The sequence below is a fragment of the Morus notabilis genome, unplaced genomic scaffold (assembly GCF_000414095.1).
Source record: "Morus notabilis unplaced genomic scaffold, ASM41409v2 Scaffold93, whole genome shotgun sequence".
NCBI classification, from domain to species: Eukaryota; Viridiplantae; Streptophyta; class Magnoliopsida; order Rosales; family Moraceae; genus Morus; species Morus notabilis.
This window is the reverse complement of record NW_010364330.1, coordinates 712360-718894: the sequence shown is the minus strand read 5'-3', so window position 1 is coordinate 718894 and position 6535 is coordinate 712360.

Here is a 6535-nt window from a genome sequence, read left to right as displayed (position 1 = left end):
GAGGATTGATCTATATGTAATGACTATATCAAATGGACACTTCGCAGTTTAGAAGTAATTAATGTCTATAATTTCGAGAGTGCAATTCCAAGTTTATAGTGGAGTAACTATTAGAATTAATAGAATTAATTAATTAATTAAAGTGTTTAATTAATTATTAATTATATTGGAGCTCGGGATTATAGGTCCATTAGTCCCCGCGTCGTCCTTGTAATTCTACCATACACAAAGGGCAAAATGAGAATTTTAGAATTATGGAATTCTAAAAATTAAACACTCGAAAATAATTAATTGAGAATTAATTATTATTTAAATAATGTGATTATTTAAATTTGAATTGGAACATATCTAGTTTTATCCATTTAAACTTATTTGATAAGTTGTTCAATTAAGAATTCAAATTAATTTAAGTTTGACTTAAATTGGAATTTGAATTTGAGTCAAAATTAGACTGCAGGATAAATGATAATTTTCTCCTCCTTCCCTATATGATACTGGCACCTACACATGGATAAAATCCCTTATCTATGGCCGGCCATAATGGATAAAAGAGAAGAGGAGATTTTGTTCCAAATTCAAATAGGAGATAATTAACGAGTGGAGATAGATATTGGATTCCTTCTAGAAGTTTGACTTCTACTCTATAAATAAGAGAATGATAGAAAATTGTGAGACATAATTTTTGAACAATTTTTTGACCTAATATTTTATTGTGGCCGAAATTCTCTTATTGTGGGAAGGAAAAATTTTTCTCTAAAAATTTCACATCGTGCATGCATTGGTGTTTGTGAAAATTTGAGTGTTTATTCTAATCCGTTTTATCCCAGGTGTGCCCACACACATGTTTTCGTGGATTCTAGGAATTGACGTGAAAGACATTGGTTTTCTAAACACAAGGCTTTGGAGCAAAGATTGTTCGAGGTCAAAGAACTCAAGTTATCATCATAATCGGCCACTAGGTATTATTCCTAATTGAGTTCTTAATAAATAAATTAATGTGACTAATTTATTCGTGCATAAATTAATATAATCTATAGAGTATCTCAAAGGTTTTATAAAAATTTTTGTTATACCAAGATCCGCCATCCCCCACGCTTCTGCATCCGAATTCGATTCGGTAACCAACAATTTCTCGGTATATGACCGTATGAAGAATTAAAAGGATTTTGGAATTTTGACTTGAGATTTAAGTTTGGGTAATTCCAATGTGAAATTTAATTTGAATTTAAAAATTGTGACTGCACCCAGATTTTGTATCTAGGTTACCTACGTATCCAAAGTAGAATCATATCTTCGTAATTCTTGAATTTTGAAATTTAAAGTGAAATTTTGTGATTTTTTTTATTTGTGGTGAATGACGTCTTTAAATTTTTAAGGCAAATTTTAATTTTAGATTTTTTTCCATGATTTTTGAAAATAATCACATCCTAACATATATGTGATACACAGATTTTTTAGATCTATTTGGATTTCAAACAAAAAAGTCACCAAAGATACTTATATACATATATATATATATATATATGTATGTATGTGTATGTACGTGAATGAAGAAAAAAGTCTAAACTTCTATCAAAACTTTGGCCTGCAACATCAATAGCCATCATCCCTTAGTTTGCGTGTAGAGTTATAAGTCAAATTGTTTATTTGGCTTCTAAAAAAAAAGTACTTGCTTTGGTTTTTTCGGTAGTCTATTTTTTTTAGACGTTGGAGAAAGCGTATGTTAGTGTCTTTCCATTTTTTTTCTCTCATATATATATATATATATATGATTCATTTATTTTGTTTCGTTCTATCTTTTTATTCCTTTTTTTATTTGTTTTTTATGCGTCAAATCATCAATTTCTTTTGACGAAGTTTTTATTGCATTCTGAAATTGACGAAGTTTTTATTGCATTCTGTCTTTGATTAACATACAGAACTATCTTTCAACTCCAAGCAACAAAAAAAGGGTGATTGCTTTTGTTGACGGTCAAATTTCACCAATAAAAACCAGCGGAGTTACCTCTTGGTTTCTCTTTGGATTACTGGCCAGTGTGTAGTTAACGTATGAGGATTTGTTGAATATGTGTGTTTGTGTGTTAACTAAATCATGCATAGACAAACGACACAAGGAATTTTATAGTGGTTCACTCTATAAAATGAGAGCTACATCTACTGTGATTTTGTATTTCTTTTTAGAAGATAACGATTTATAACAATTGCTCTCATTTAATCTCTTTTCTCCTTGCTGGAATTTCTGAACCTCTGCCTTACTGGGGGTCTTCCTCCTTTTATACTGGGCTTCCTTCGCTTAGGGGGTTTCCTTCCTAGGTGGAAGCACTCAAGTGCTCTTCCTTGGTAGGCCCAGACGTAGCCCACTAATCAGCACTGTTCACTCAGCCAATTAGTCTCTTACTACGGCTCTGTGCTTCTCCGTAATACTTTTCTGTCCCCTGTGGGGCGGTTTGAGAGCTTGTAATTAATGGCTGCAGACGTCTTCCACTTTTGCACGCAACCCGTCACGTCCTCTAAAGAACGTTCCCCTCGTCGTCAGCGCTGCTTAGCCCAATCGCCCTCTTTGGGTCCTTTCTGCGGTCGAGGGATCTTCGTGCCTCAATCTTGACGGCGCGATCTGTCGATGCCATAAGGGATCGTCTCCCTAATTTGGACTTCGTGCTTTGGGCTTTCCAGCGGAATAGGAGAGGTTCGTAGATGTCGAGGGTTTTTGCTTGGTGGGGAGTAGTCAAGGCCACGTGTCGCATTATCGTTCATCCATGTGTCCGTCACATTTTCCCACACATCAGCTACCCCCCAGGTCGAGGGCTCCTTTTAGGCGGCCTCGGACTTAGGTTCGGTTGTCCTTTCGTGCTTTGGGTGTGGGAAACCGGTCCTGAGCCTTCGTTCGCAATGATGGCCTGGGCGCTTCGGATTTCCTTCGGGGGACGCAACCGTCACGTCGATTGATTCCTCATGATAACGTACGGCCTTATTTTGAAAGGATGAATATGGACCCTTGGATCGCGACCTCTCCGATTCCTGCCCTATTTTATCACCGTCAGATCCGGGCAGGATTCCATTGCCATTGGATTTTAAAATCTTCATCCAACGGTCAGGGTAGAGGATGTCCGTTCCTTTAAATACCCTCTACGAACTCGAGAGCCATTTTTTCAAAACTTCAAACTCTCTTTGCACCTATTGTTGGACTGCCGCCTTCTTCGTCGGAATCCTTCCTCTCCAACCTTTGGTTCGTGCTTCTTACTCTTCGAGGCGTATCGCGAAGCCGTTCTTTCTTCAAGACTTTCCCGGGAATCCTTCTTCACCGGTAAGCCTTTCCATCCTCTGTCTGCTTTTCTTACTCACGGGCTGCTCCTCTCCTTTTTGTTTGAACCATGTGTATATGTATAAAAAATGTGCGGAATGTAGAAGTTAGGGAGACTTACTCCGTTTTGTTTTTCCGTATTGGATAGTTCTGTCCCCATCTCTTTGTTGTCTGCGCGCTTCTGGTTTCTGGGTTCTGGGGAACCTGGAATTCTATGAGCACTCGCCGTTACCATTCTCAAATGAATGGTCGACGTTAAGTCGAGGCGTTTGCGTAGTCGTCACTTAGAATAGCCATCCTTTCTTCTTCTCGACGTTAGGGTTTTAACTTAGCTTCTTGTCTTTTTAATCACCAGAACAATGGCCCAAAGCTCCCCCAGTCGAGAGGATTCCCCTGTCGTCCGTCCAGACCCCCCTTATGTGGTGGAGATCTCATGGTCTTCTTCGTCTTCCAGCGTCGACTCCGTGCTGAGAGACATAGAAGACGTCGGGGCTGGATATGAAGCCAGATACGTACCAGGTGACAGCTTTGGTAGTGAATTTGACAACCTAGAGCGGATATTGGATGAGGCAGTAGAACGGATCCCCTTCACAGGGGGCAGTGTAGGCGAGGTGGCTGCCTCGACGGTAGGTGCCCCCCTGGCTGCCACGAGTGGTGAGCCGGATAGGCCTTTCTTCACAGCTGACGTTGCGGCGTCGAGGGTCCGGAACAAAGATATCATCCGGGCTGTGAAGGAAGGATGCATCGACGGGAGGTGGTTCGAATACCTTCTCCCGGACATGCATTTTAGAACCAGCATGCCGCCGACCGGATACCTTCCGGTCTATATTAGAGCGGTTACGGCTTTCTTCACAGCCGACGTTGTGGCGTCGAGGATGACCCTCCCAGTTCATCCCTTTGTAAAGGACTACTGCCATTTTTATGGCATTTCCCCCGCTCAGCTGGCGCCGAACTTCTGGTACTGCTTCGCCGGTGCCTGGATTTTATGGCACCAGTAATTCGATATGGAACTCCCTTTGGATGAGTTCCGATTTATGTATAAGCTATGCCACGTCGCCAAGTGTGAGGGGTGGTATTTTTTGAGTGATCACGGGAGGTCTCAGCCCAGATTCGAGAAGCTTATACTGGGTATTCCCTCGACATCACACGGGTGGAAGCCCATGTTCTTCATGATTCGGGGGCCTTTCAACTTTCATCCCAACGACTGCCTGCCCCGTCGAAGGCAGGTGCAGGCGGCGTTTGGGAATATGGGTAAGTCTCTTGGCTTTCTTTTATCTGACTTTGCTTTTTCCGTCCTTCCTCTGACATTCCTTTCGTATTACAGTCAGTCAGGACCGGTCGAAGTTCTTTAGGAACAGCTTGGCGAGGATTGAGAAGGCTTTTTCGTTCTCGTCCGAGGTTCGCCATATAGATACCCTCCTGACCCAGGCCAACCTTCGCGCCGCCGATTTAATCCTTGATCTCCCTAGCCCTTCGGACCTAGACGTCATACGTGCATTCTTCCACCTAAGCGACGAGGGTAATTCCTGCTTTCGACGCCTTCCCTTATTACGATTCTTGTGTTTCAAACGCTGATTATATCTTTGTCTCGTCATTTCCGCAGAGATGGCGTCACTGTGAATTCAACTTCCTGGCAGCCAGCAATCTGGGCCGAGCGAGCAGCCGTCGTCGGACCAACAGCCCCCGCCGAGCCAACCGCCCCCGTCGAAGGGAAAGGAGAAAGCTAGCTCTTCTTCCCACGTTCTGAGGAGCAAGAAGACGAAGGGCCCTTCGGGGTCAGAGACGGACCTTGTGCGGAAAAAGAGGCGCAAGGAAAAAATGCCGGTGGTAGAAATGTGGACGCCGACGGTCCCTATTCCTGACGTCGACATTCCGCTAGCGCTGAGAGAGCGCGTGCTTATTCTGGGGGCTAAAATTATAGGCCCCAAGTTCCAAGTCCCGGACATATCTGATGCCGACATTGGGGCGATGCTGAAACTTTCTCCTCGCTTCTCCCTTGTTTTCCAGGCTCTTTATGAGTCTTTCCTTGAGCCACACTGGGTTGTTGCCGCCAAATCTTCCTTGGTCGACCGTCAGCGAAAACAGATTTCCTTCTAAATCCACGTAAGATTTTGTTGAGATGGATTGTATTGTCATACAACCCTCTCCCACTCATTATTTTGCAAATATGTATTTTGTTTGAAAAAACATCTCATGGTTTTCAAATCGAAAAATAAACAATTTATTTTTCGGATATGTGAAATTCTAAAATTTAACTCTTAAATTCAATTTCACATATAACATTATTTTGCAAATCAATTTTGCAACCTAAATCAATTTAATCATATTAAATCAATTTTAGCGCATGGTTCTTATTTTATTTTATTTTTCTAAAACACTTTTATACTAAATAAAATAAACAATAACTAATGCGCGTATATGCATGGCATGTTATAAAACATATGAGTAGGCACATTATATCTATATGGCATGTTATATGCATGAACATATAATATATATAATTATCAACATAAAATATAAATATATGCAATCAGCTATTGAGATGGATTTGACCGGGTCGCATGGAAAAATAAATTACAACTCAATCGAATCGAATAAATAAATAATTACAATAATTATATTCTTCTGTTACATCAACGGGTCTTCGATTCTTGAGGTCTTTATTCTTCGGCTTCATTCTTTGTCTTCGGGATGGATTTCACCTTTCTTGAGGTCCGAAACTTTTCCGGGTCCGTCGGCACGCATTACGAGGGTTTTGGAAACATTCGGGGCCGTTCGGGATCAAATCCTGAAACTTGGGCCGCCAGCCGCGCGCGCAAGATGCCTGCATGCTGTGCGCGGGCGCGCAGATTGTCCACATTGGGGCGCGCGTCCGCGTGGACTGTCCGCATTTTGCTGAAGGGAAGACTGAGGGGAAGAGGGAAGCTGAGGCAGAAGCTGCATTTGCTTTCGACGCCAGGCACGCTGAGATTATTTAGGAGTTCAAGGCTTCTCAGGAGCTCACTGACATCCGCACCAATTCAAATTTAAATAATCACATTATTTAAATAATAATTAATTCTCAATTAATTATTTTTTGAGTATTCAATTTTTAGAATTCTGTAATTCTAAAATTCCCATTTTACCCTTTGTGTCTGGTAGAATTACAAGGACGACGCGGGGACTAATGGACCTATAATCCCGAGCTCCAATAAAATTAATAATTAATTAAACACTTTAATTAATTAATTAATT